Source organism: Podarcis bocagei (genome assembly GCF_964188305.1).
Source record: "Podarcis bocagei genome assembly, chromosome: Z".
NCBI classification, from domain to species: Eukaryota; Metazoa; Chordata; class Lepidosauria; order Squamata; family Lacertidae; genus Podarcis; species Podarcis bocagei.
In genome coordinates this window covers 36839013-36848120 of record NC_138140.1, presented here as the reverse complement: position 1 = coordinate 36848120, position 9108 = coordinate 36839013, and the positions used below count along the sequence as shown (strand labels likewise).

Sequence of the window (9108 nt, the reverse complement as noted above, 5' to 3'; positions counted from 1 at the left end):
CACGTGGTGTATTGTCGCAGTTGAAGAATACATCCCAGCCAGGCAAAAGCATTTGAAGAGTATGTTGGGAGCAAGTCTAGTGAAGAATGCAGTCTGGGAAGAATTTTGTGGGCCACACAGAGAGGCCTGGGCAGCTACATTTGACCTCTAGGTATGTGGTTTCTTCACTTCTGTCTTATTGCAATGGTGCTGCGAGTGATAGTTCTGAAAGTGGTGGGGAGGCTTAAATGCACATAACCATCAACTTTTCTGTCTGCCTTCCCCCCACCCCCCTGCTTTGCTTGGCAAAAGGCTCTGCACTAAATATCTTTGTTTTATTGACATATGACAGTTCTTTAATAATTGACAAATTTAATATCTGTCACAGCAATAGTGTCAGTGCGTCAACCTTTTGGGGGTGACTACCTGTCTCAAGACATATAGCAACATGCCGAGATTGCCTTGATGAGTGAACAGTTTGCTGAAAGGTCACCATGCAATTATGCTGGGACCTAAACCTTTCCTACGATGATGGTGGTAGGGTGGGGGAGATTGGCAACTTTCCCACTCCAAAGAGGTGGTGGGTACTTTATTTCAAGCTAAGAGCAGGATAAAAGGATATTTTTTTTTTGAGTCTATCCATCTATCTATCTTTGCACAGATATAGCACAATTATGAGATACTAGCTCTATAACAGGAAACCTTTCTTTTCTTTCATAAATGTTTCTCAACTGTCACAGGGTTGTAATTCAGAAAATGTGTATCTTTCCTACTGGAAGATATAGGAAATAAATTGTGTGAACCAGAGAAGTGGTGCATTATCCACTTGGCCAGGGATAATCCAGCAACTTCTGGGAAACTATTGGGTTTGATGACTGCCAATATCCCTGTCCATGACTCTGCTCTAAACTCTGATTAGTTGGACCTTCACCTCTGCTCCAACCCCCCCCCCAAAAAAAAAAAACACCACCAGTGCTGCTGCCTTTGCTTCTCCGGTGAGCCTTAACCATGTTGTAGATATTCTGAGTGTTATTTGCCATTCAGAGAATTAAGCATTTGGTAAGTGAACTTTCGGTTCAAATCCCCATGACAGGGTGACCTCCCGTTGCTCGGTCTCAGTTCCTGCCAACCTAGCAGTTCAAAAGCAAGTCAAGTGCAAGTAGATAAATAGGTACCGCTTCGGCGGGAAGGTAAATGGGGTTTCTGTGCGCTGCTCTGGTTCTCCAGAAGCGGCTTTGTCATGCTGGCCACATGATCCGGAAGCTGTACGCCAGATCCCTCGGCCAATAAAGCGAGATGAGCGCTGCAACCCCAGAGTCGTTCACGACTGGACCTAATGTTCAGGGGTCCCCTTACCTTTTTTAAGTGACTTGGAGGGACATGGGTGGCGCTGTGGTCTAAACTACTGAGCCTTGGGCTTGCCGATCAAAAGGTTGTGGTTCGAATTCCCGCCACAGGGTGAGTTCCCATTGCACGCCAAAAAGTGCAAGTAGATAAATAGGTACCACTCCAGCTGGAAGGTAAACAGCATTTCCGTGCGCTGCTCTGGTGTTGGTGTTCCATTGCACCAGAAGCAGCTTAGTCATGCTGGCCACATGACCCGGAAAGCTGTCTGCAGACAAACGCCAGCTCATTTGGTCTGTAAAGCAAGATGAGCACCGCAACCCCAGAGTCATCCACGACTGGTCTTAACTGTCAGGGGTCCCTTTACCCTTTACCTCTAAGTGACTTGGAACTTTTGTAGTTCACCAGCTCTGACCGTTAGATTGCATATACCCTGCCCTGGGTTTAGTCATCTTGTTGCCATACTTGTATATTGCTTTTTGAGTGCAATGCGGTTATCACGATTAATTTTAAGCTGACAAATAATTGCAAAAATATTGCCAGCAAGGCAAGCGGCAAAGGAGCCGTGGCAGCATTAAAGCTCCAAAATGGTGAGATGAAAATAAATGAAAGAAATCCAGTAGAAGAAATAGGCTCCTCTTAGAAAGGGAGGCAGGGGACACAACATCAGCTCAGGAGGGGAGGGATTCCACAGTTTGAGGGGCCACCACTGAAAAGGAAAGGAAATGAGGAAACTGTAAATCAAGCGGTAGGGAACTTCAGGCAAGGTGGCCAAATGTGCACCTCCAAGCCTCTGTATCCTCTGGTCCTCAGGATTCTCTCGAGGCCACATGCCCTCACTAGCCACACCTCATACTGGACCTGCCTTGCATGCTCCTTAAGTGCTTCTGCCTGCCTGAAACATGCCCTTGATTTCTGGCAATGTCTTTTGTTTTCATAGGTGGGTAATAGAGAGAGGACTTACAGTGGGTGTAGGAAGCAGTCTACTGTACAAAGGTAAAATTTGCTGTCACGGGCTGCCTCTGGTCTCAGCTCACAAAAGACCAACGCCAAGCTCTTCTTATATACAAGGATGTTTATTGCAGTTCATTATTGGTTCCACAACCGAGGCGTGCAGCCCCGAGTGTCTAACGTCAGACATTTGAAGTCCCCTCTGACTCGGCCCCGCCCCTGCACCAACTTATGAGGCTTGTGCTAGACCACCGCTTCCTGTCTTTCCTTTTCCGCAGGGTCTTTCTGCCCCCCTGGGTTCCTTCCCTCCTGCTCTCTCCCGAAGCGGATTCCTGAGATGCCTCTTCCCCCCTCCTTCGTGCTTTGGGGCTGGGCTCCTCCTCCGGGCTTTCTCCATTTCCGCGCGCCTCCACATTTGAACTTGGCGCGCGCTCGCTACCCCTGACCTTCCTTTTGACACTGACACTACTCCCTGTACTACTCTCCCCCTCTTCCGGCAGGACGTTCTCCCCAGATCTCCTTCCCCTGTCTCTTTCCTGCTCCGCTCCGTGTGTCACACTGGGAACCCCCCTCTCTTCCCTTCGTTCCTGCTGGGAAGCCGGCCCCGATCTCCCACTCCCGCTCGGGGTTTCCCTGCTGCTTCCCTGCTCCTGGCAGGTCCCCCCTGTGACCCCCCTTGTCCTGACTAGGGGCGCCCCCTCCTGAGAATCCTCCGATTCACTTGAGAGACTCATGGAAGATCTCAAGTCATTGTCATCCTCTTCCTCACTGTCCTGGGATTCTTCCTCGTCGCTCTCCGTCTCCTCCCTCACCTGTGCCTCTGTCTCTGAACCCCTGACATCCATCCCCCCCTCGAAGCCCCCCCTTCCCCCCTCCCGCTGCTCGGGCGCAGGTTCCGGGGGCTCCGTCGTTGCGGAGGTCGCTGCCGGACACAGGTCGTCGACGTCGATCTCCTCTGCTTCCAGTTCATTGTTTGTGTACTCGAACCCATTGTCCTCTCCCAACATGTTCATGTCCTCCCCTCCCCCTGTTGCCTGGGTGGGGTCTGCTTGCCAAGGACCCACCCGCCACCTCATGCGCCAGTCCTCTTCTGGTTGGTCGTCCCACCAGTAAGAAGGGTCGGTGTCCACCCCCGAACACGATCCCCTTGGAGGGCTCGACTCTGGCGTCGTCTCCTCTGCGGAGGAGAACCCTCGGAAGGTGCTGGCGGAAAGTGTGGGCGTAAAAAGCCAATCGTCGAAAAACTGTGCTGGCATGGGCCTGTGTGGGAAAAGGGCATGGAACTCATCCTTGAGGAGGGGTTCGTCCAAAGCGTAGTCTGGCACCCAACTGTTGGTGCTGGCCGGGGCGCCCTCCCTGGCGAGAAAATATTCTACTCCCTCTTCCCCCCATCTTGAGTCCAGAATCTCTGTGACCTCGTTGACTGGTTCGTCCTTAGGTGACCTCCCCCTCTTGGGCGACTCCCTGCTTGGTTCTGGTGCCGTCCCTGACTCCTGAAATCTGTGTGGGGCCTTGTAGGGGGTGAGCATCGACCTATGAAAGACCGGGTGCATTCTGGAACCCTCGGGGAGGGCCAATCGAAACGCTACGGGATTGATCCTGGCCTCAACTTGGTACGGCCCTAGTTGCCTGTGTCCTAGCTTCTTTTTAGCTAACGACTTGGCCGGCACCGCTTGGGCCGCTAACCATACCCAGTCTCCCACCTGGATGTCTTCCCCCTCCCTCCTGTGTTTGTCCGCCTGCACCTTATAGGCTTGTTTAGCTAGCTCTAAATGTCTCCGTAGCTCGTCGTGCACCTCTTGCAATTCTGCTGCGAAATGGTCGGCTTCCCGTGGCTCCCCCTCCCCCGTCGTTACGAGCCCCGGGAAGGTTCTGGGATGCCTTCCATTGTTAGCGAAGAACGGCGTCACCCCCGTAGACGCGTGCTTCGTGTTGTTGTAGGCAAACTCAGCCATCGGCAGGTAATCCACCCAAGCCGCGGGTCGCTGATTGGCGTAACATCTCAGGTACTGCTGCATGATCGCGTTGACCCTCTCTGCTTGGCCGTTGGTCTGCGGATGTCTCGCCGACGACAGGTTGATTTTGACGTGCAGGATCCCTAGGAGCTTCCGCCAGAAACTGGACACAAACTGGCGCCCCCTGTCGGACAGAATGGACCGTGGCAATCCATGCACCTTGAACACGTGGTCGATGAACAGTTTGGCTGTCTGCTCCGCTGTCGCCACCTTCGCGCAAGGAATGAAATGCGCCATCTTGGTGAACAGGTCTACAACCACAAGCACCGCCGTCTTGCCTCGCGAACTGGGCAGATCAGTGACAAAGTCCAGCGCCACCCTCTCCCACGGTTGCAGTGGCGTTTCCAGCGGTTCCAGCAGTCCCGCTGGCTTCTGGTGCACTGGCTTGGACCTTTGGCACGTGTCACACCTGGCGACGTACTCCGCGACCTCCCCTCGCATCTGGGGCCACCAAAAGTCTCTGGCCACTAATTCTGTCGTCTTTTCCTTGCCGAAGTGGCCAGCGCTGGGTGCGTCGTGCAACTGCTGCAGAACTTTCGCGCGGAGATCGTCTCCCGGAATGTAGAGAGCACCTTTACGGGTCAGCAGGCCGTCGCGTATCTGGAACTCGTCGTCCTTCGCTGTGCCCCTCCGCACCTCTTCCATCTTGGACTGTGCGAACGGATCCGCCTGCAACGCGTGACGCACCGCCTCCAGGTCCACGGCGGCTGAAGCGCACGCCCACGCCTGCGGTGCAAAAATGTGCTTGGCTGCCACCGGTGTCGCTGCCTCGAGATACTGCGGTTTCCTGGAGAGCGCATCTGCTATGACATTGTTGTCGCCTGGGATGTACTCTATCCTGAAATCGAAATCCGCAAAGAACTCCGCCCAGCGTATGTGCCTCTGGCTCTGTAGCTTCGCCGTGCGCCAGTACTCTAGGTTCTTGTGGTCCGTGCGGACCTGCACGGTGTGCTTGGCTCCGATGAGAAAGTGCCTCCACGCCTTGAAAGCTGCGTGTATGGCCAGCAACTCCCTGTCCCAAATGGTGTAGTTCTGCTCCGACTTGCTGAGCTTTCTGGAGTAGAAAGCACAGGGCCTCCAGTTTCCCTGCGGGTCTTCCTGTAAGAGGACGGCCCCCACCGCTCTGTCAGATGCGTCAGTCTCCACCCTCATGGGCCTGCCAGGATTCACGTGTAGCAGCTGTTCTTCGGACGCGAAGAGACTCTTAAGTCTCCTGAAGGACTGCTCCGCTTGGTCCGTCCAGGTGAACTTCTTCTTCTTGGAGCTGAGAGTGTCCGTGATAGCTGCCGTCTCCTTGGCGAAACCCCTGATGAACTTGCGGTAAAAGTTGGCGAAGCCGACGAACCTCTGGACCTCTTTCCGATTTCGCGGGCTCTTCCAGTCCAACACCGCGCGGACCTTGGCGCTGTCCATGGCTAGTCCCCTGTCGGACAGCCTATAGCCCAGAAAATCCACCTCCATCACGTCGAATTGGCACTTCTCCAACTTGGCGTAGAGCCTGTGCTCCCGTAGCCTCTGCAGGACCTCCTTCACGTCGCTCTCGTGAGCCTCCGGCGATTCTGAGAAGATCAGAATGTCGTCGAGGAAACATACGCACTTCTTGTAGAGGAGTCCCGCTAGCACATGATGCATAAAAGCTTGGAAAAAGTGGGAGCCATTTTGGAGACCAAACGGCATAACTCTGTATTCGTAGGTGCCCAACGGCGTGAACATGGCCGTCTTCCACTCATCACCCTCTCGCACGCGTATGAGATTGTAAGCTCCGCGGAGATCCAACTTGGTGAAGATCTTCCCTTTCCGCACCGTCGCGAGCAGGTCGTCGATCTTGGGCATGGGAAAGGCCGCGGGCTTTGTCTTTGAGTTTATGAATCTGAAGTCTACGATCAGTCTCTTTTGGGGCGTGTTTTTCTTCTTCACAAAAAACACAGGACTGCCCCCTACAGCCTTCGATTCTCGGATGAATCCCCGCTGTAGATTGTGATCTATGAATTCCCGGAGCTCCTGCAGCTCCTCCTCGGACATGGAATACAGCCTCACAGGCGGCAGCGTTGTCCCTGGCAAGAGGTCAATAGCGCAATCGTAGGGCCGGTGAGGTGGCAACTGGTCAGCCTCCTTCTCGCAGAAAACCTCCAAAAACCCCTTGTACTTGAGGGGTACTGCTTGCGCCATGCTGAGATGTAGCTGCTGCCCCTCCTCTTGGCCCTCCTCCTCCTGACCGGTCTGGATGCAATGCTGCGCGCAATAGGACGAGCCGAAGGTGAGCTGTCGCTGGTACCACGCCATGGTCGGGCTGTGCCTATCCAGCCAACTCATGCCTAACACTATAGGCGTGTCTGAAAGGCGGGTGACGTTGAAACTGATGACTTCTCGGTGATTGCCAATCTGCATCACCATGGGCGGCGTCTGTTGTACCACTTGCCCCCCCAGCAGCCTCCTGCCATCCACTGTGACGACGTTCAATGGCAGCGTGGCTGGTAGGAGCTCTATGCGATGCTGCTTGACGAACTGCACCCCCACGAAGTCTGCGTTGCTCCCACTGTCAATTGTGATGGGGACCTCCAGGGTGCGTCCATTAGGTAGCTGGAGTGTTGCAGTGAGCTGCACTACAGGTTTGGGTGGCAGGGGGTCTGTAGGCTGCAAAGGCGCTGGGGACTGCTCTATTGACTTGCCTGGCTGTGCCCCAACATTGCTGATTCCAGCCAGGCATTGTCGTTTCCCTGATACAGCTCTTCATGTTGTGCTGCTGCATTTACTGTCGCCAAGGCTGCAGTGTGCTGCCGGAGCCTCTGGGGACACTCTTTGGCCATGTGCGTTGCACTGTCACAGACGTAACACTTCCTGTTCCCTCTAGGAGGCTTCTTCTTGACTGTTCCGGACGCTGGGGCTCCGGCCACTGACTGAGCCTTTGCACTCCCCAGTTCCATAGGCTCCTCCCCTGGCTGCAGCTGAGGGGAGAGACGCGGACGTCCTGGATCTCTGGGAAACAAAGGAGGCACTCTAGACGGTGCGTGAAGCTGGCTACCCCCCTCATTGCGCCAAGGGCGTTCTTCCTGGCGCACTCCAATGGCAAGCGCATGCTGCACCACGTCTGCCAGGGTTTTAGGTCTGTCCCCCCTAGCCAATTCGTCCTTCACCGGGCCAGAGAGCCCCTCCCAAAATAAGTCTCTGACAGCCAGAGAATCTTTCTCCCATCGCAGCACATTCAGCAAGGCGAAAAAGCGAGCATGGTACTGACGCACGGAAGCCTTGCCTTGCCTTAAACCATGGAGCTGCTGGCGTGCCACATCCACATCCACACTAGACTGGAAACAAGCGTCCATGCATTTGATAAATTCATCAGAGTCCCTTCGAGCAGGGCAATCCTCGCGCCACAGATTGCGCAGCCAAGCCCTCGCTTCCCCATGCAAGTGGGACACAATGAAACCCACTCTTTCCTCTTCATCTTTAAAGTCGTCGCGAAGCAAATGCAACGCATATTCTATGTCTGCCTTAAAACTGGGGTATTGCTGCAGGTTCCCATCGAAGTGGGCTACTAAGTTGCCCCCTCTTCTGCCCAGTGCTACTCCAGCAGCTTTGGTCCCCGGGAACCCCACTTGGCATGCATGATCCCACCTGGCTTGCAGATCTTGGCACCGCTTTTCCGCCTCTTCCCCCCTCTTCTGGGAGATCGTTACCGCAGTGGTAAGCTGGGAGACTGCGTCGCGTAGCTCAGCTATCTGCTGGTCCATACTCATGGCTGCCAAACTTCGTGAGCTTTGCAAAAAAAAATTTTTGCGTAGTTTTGGAGGGGACTTACTGTCACGGGCTGCCTCTGGTCTCAGCTCACAAAAGACCAACGCCAAGCTCTTCTTATATACAAGGATGCTTATTGCAGTTCATTATTGGTTCCACAACCGAGGCGTGCAGCCCTGAGTGTCTAACGTCAGACATTTGAAGTCCCCTCTGACTCGGCCCCGCCCCTGCACCAACTTATGAGGCTTGTGCTAGACCACCGCTTCCTGTCTTTCCTTTTCCGCAGGGTCTTTCTGCCCCCCTGGGTTCCTTCCCTCCTGCTCTCTCCCGAAGCGGATTCCTGAGATGCCTCTTCCCCCCTCCTTCGTGCTTTGGGGCTGGGCTCCTCCTCCGGGCTTTCTCCATTTCCGCGCGCCTCCACATTTGAACTTGGCGCGCGCTCGCTACCCCTGACCTTCCTTTTGACACTGACACTACTCCCTGTACTACTCTCCCCCTCTTCCGGCAGGACGTTCTCCCCAGATCTCCTTCCCCTGTCTCTTTCCTGCTCCGCTCCGTGTGTCACACTGGGAACCCCCCTCTCTTCCCTTCGTTCCTGCTGGGAAGCCGGCCCCGATCTCCCACTCCCGCTCGGGGTTTCCCTGCTGCTTCCCTGCTCCTGGCAGGTCCCCCCTGTGACCCCCCTTGTCCTGACTAGGGGCGCCCCCTCCTGAGAATCCTCCGATTCACTTGAGAGACTCATGGAAGATCTCAAGTCATTGTCATCCTCTTCCTCACTGTCCTGGGATTCTTCCTCGTCGCTCTCCGTCTCCTCCCTCACCTGTGCCTCTGTCTCTGAACCCCTGACATTTGCATTAATTGTGCCACCCTAGCCCTGCTCACCACAGGCATGTAATCCTGGAATGTAATGTGGTCTTTGTGCTGAAACGCATTTCTGCAGTGTTGATGTAAAGCAGGTGACCAATTCTAGGGGTATCTTCAGCCCCCCTGCCAATGTCTCTTGGGACAGGGCAGAGCCCCCCCCCCCCAGTCAGCTTCCTCCTTGTGGTGGTGAAAGAACGACTGCCCTGCCCTTCCTTGCACTGTC

At 54.7% G+C, this 9108-nt stretch overlaps 1 long non-coding RNA gene across 1 annotated transcript in view; it reads left to right on the top strand.

Moving 5' to 3' along the window:
• Positions 1-9108, top strand: part of LOC308578901 — a 30308-nt gene continuing 21200 nt past the window's right edge. The window contains exons 1-2 of the long non-coding RNA XR_014004194.1: positions 1-151; positions 2264-2319. This is a non-coding gene — a long non-coding RNA (uncharacterized lncRNA). The remainder of the gene's footprint in view (positions 152-2263; positions 2320-9108) is intronic.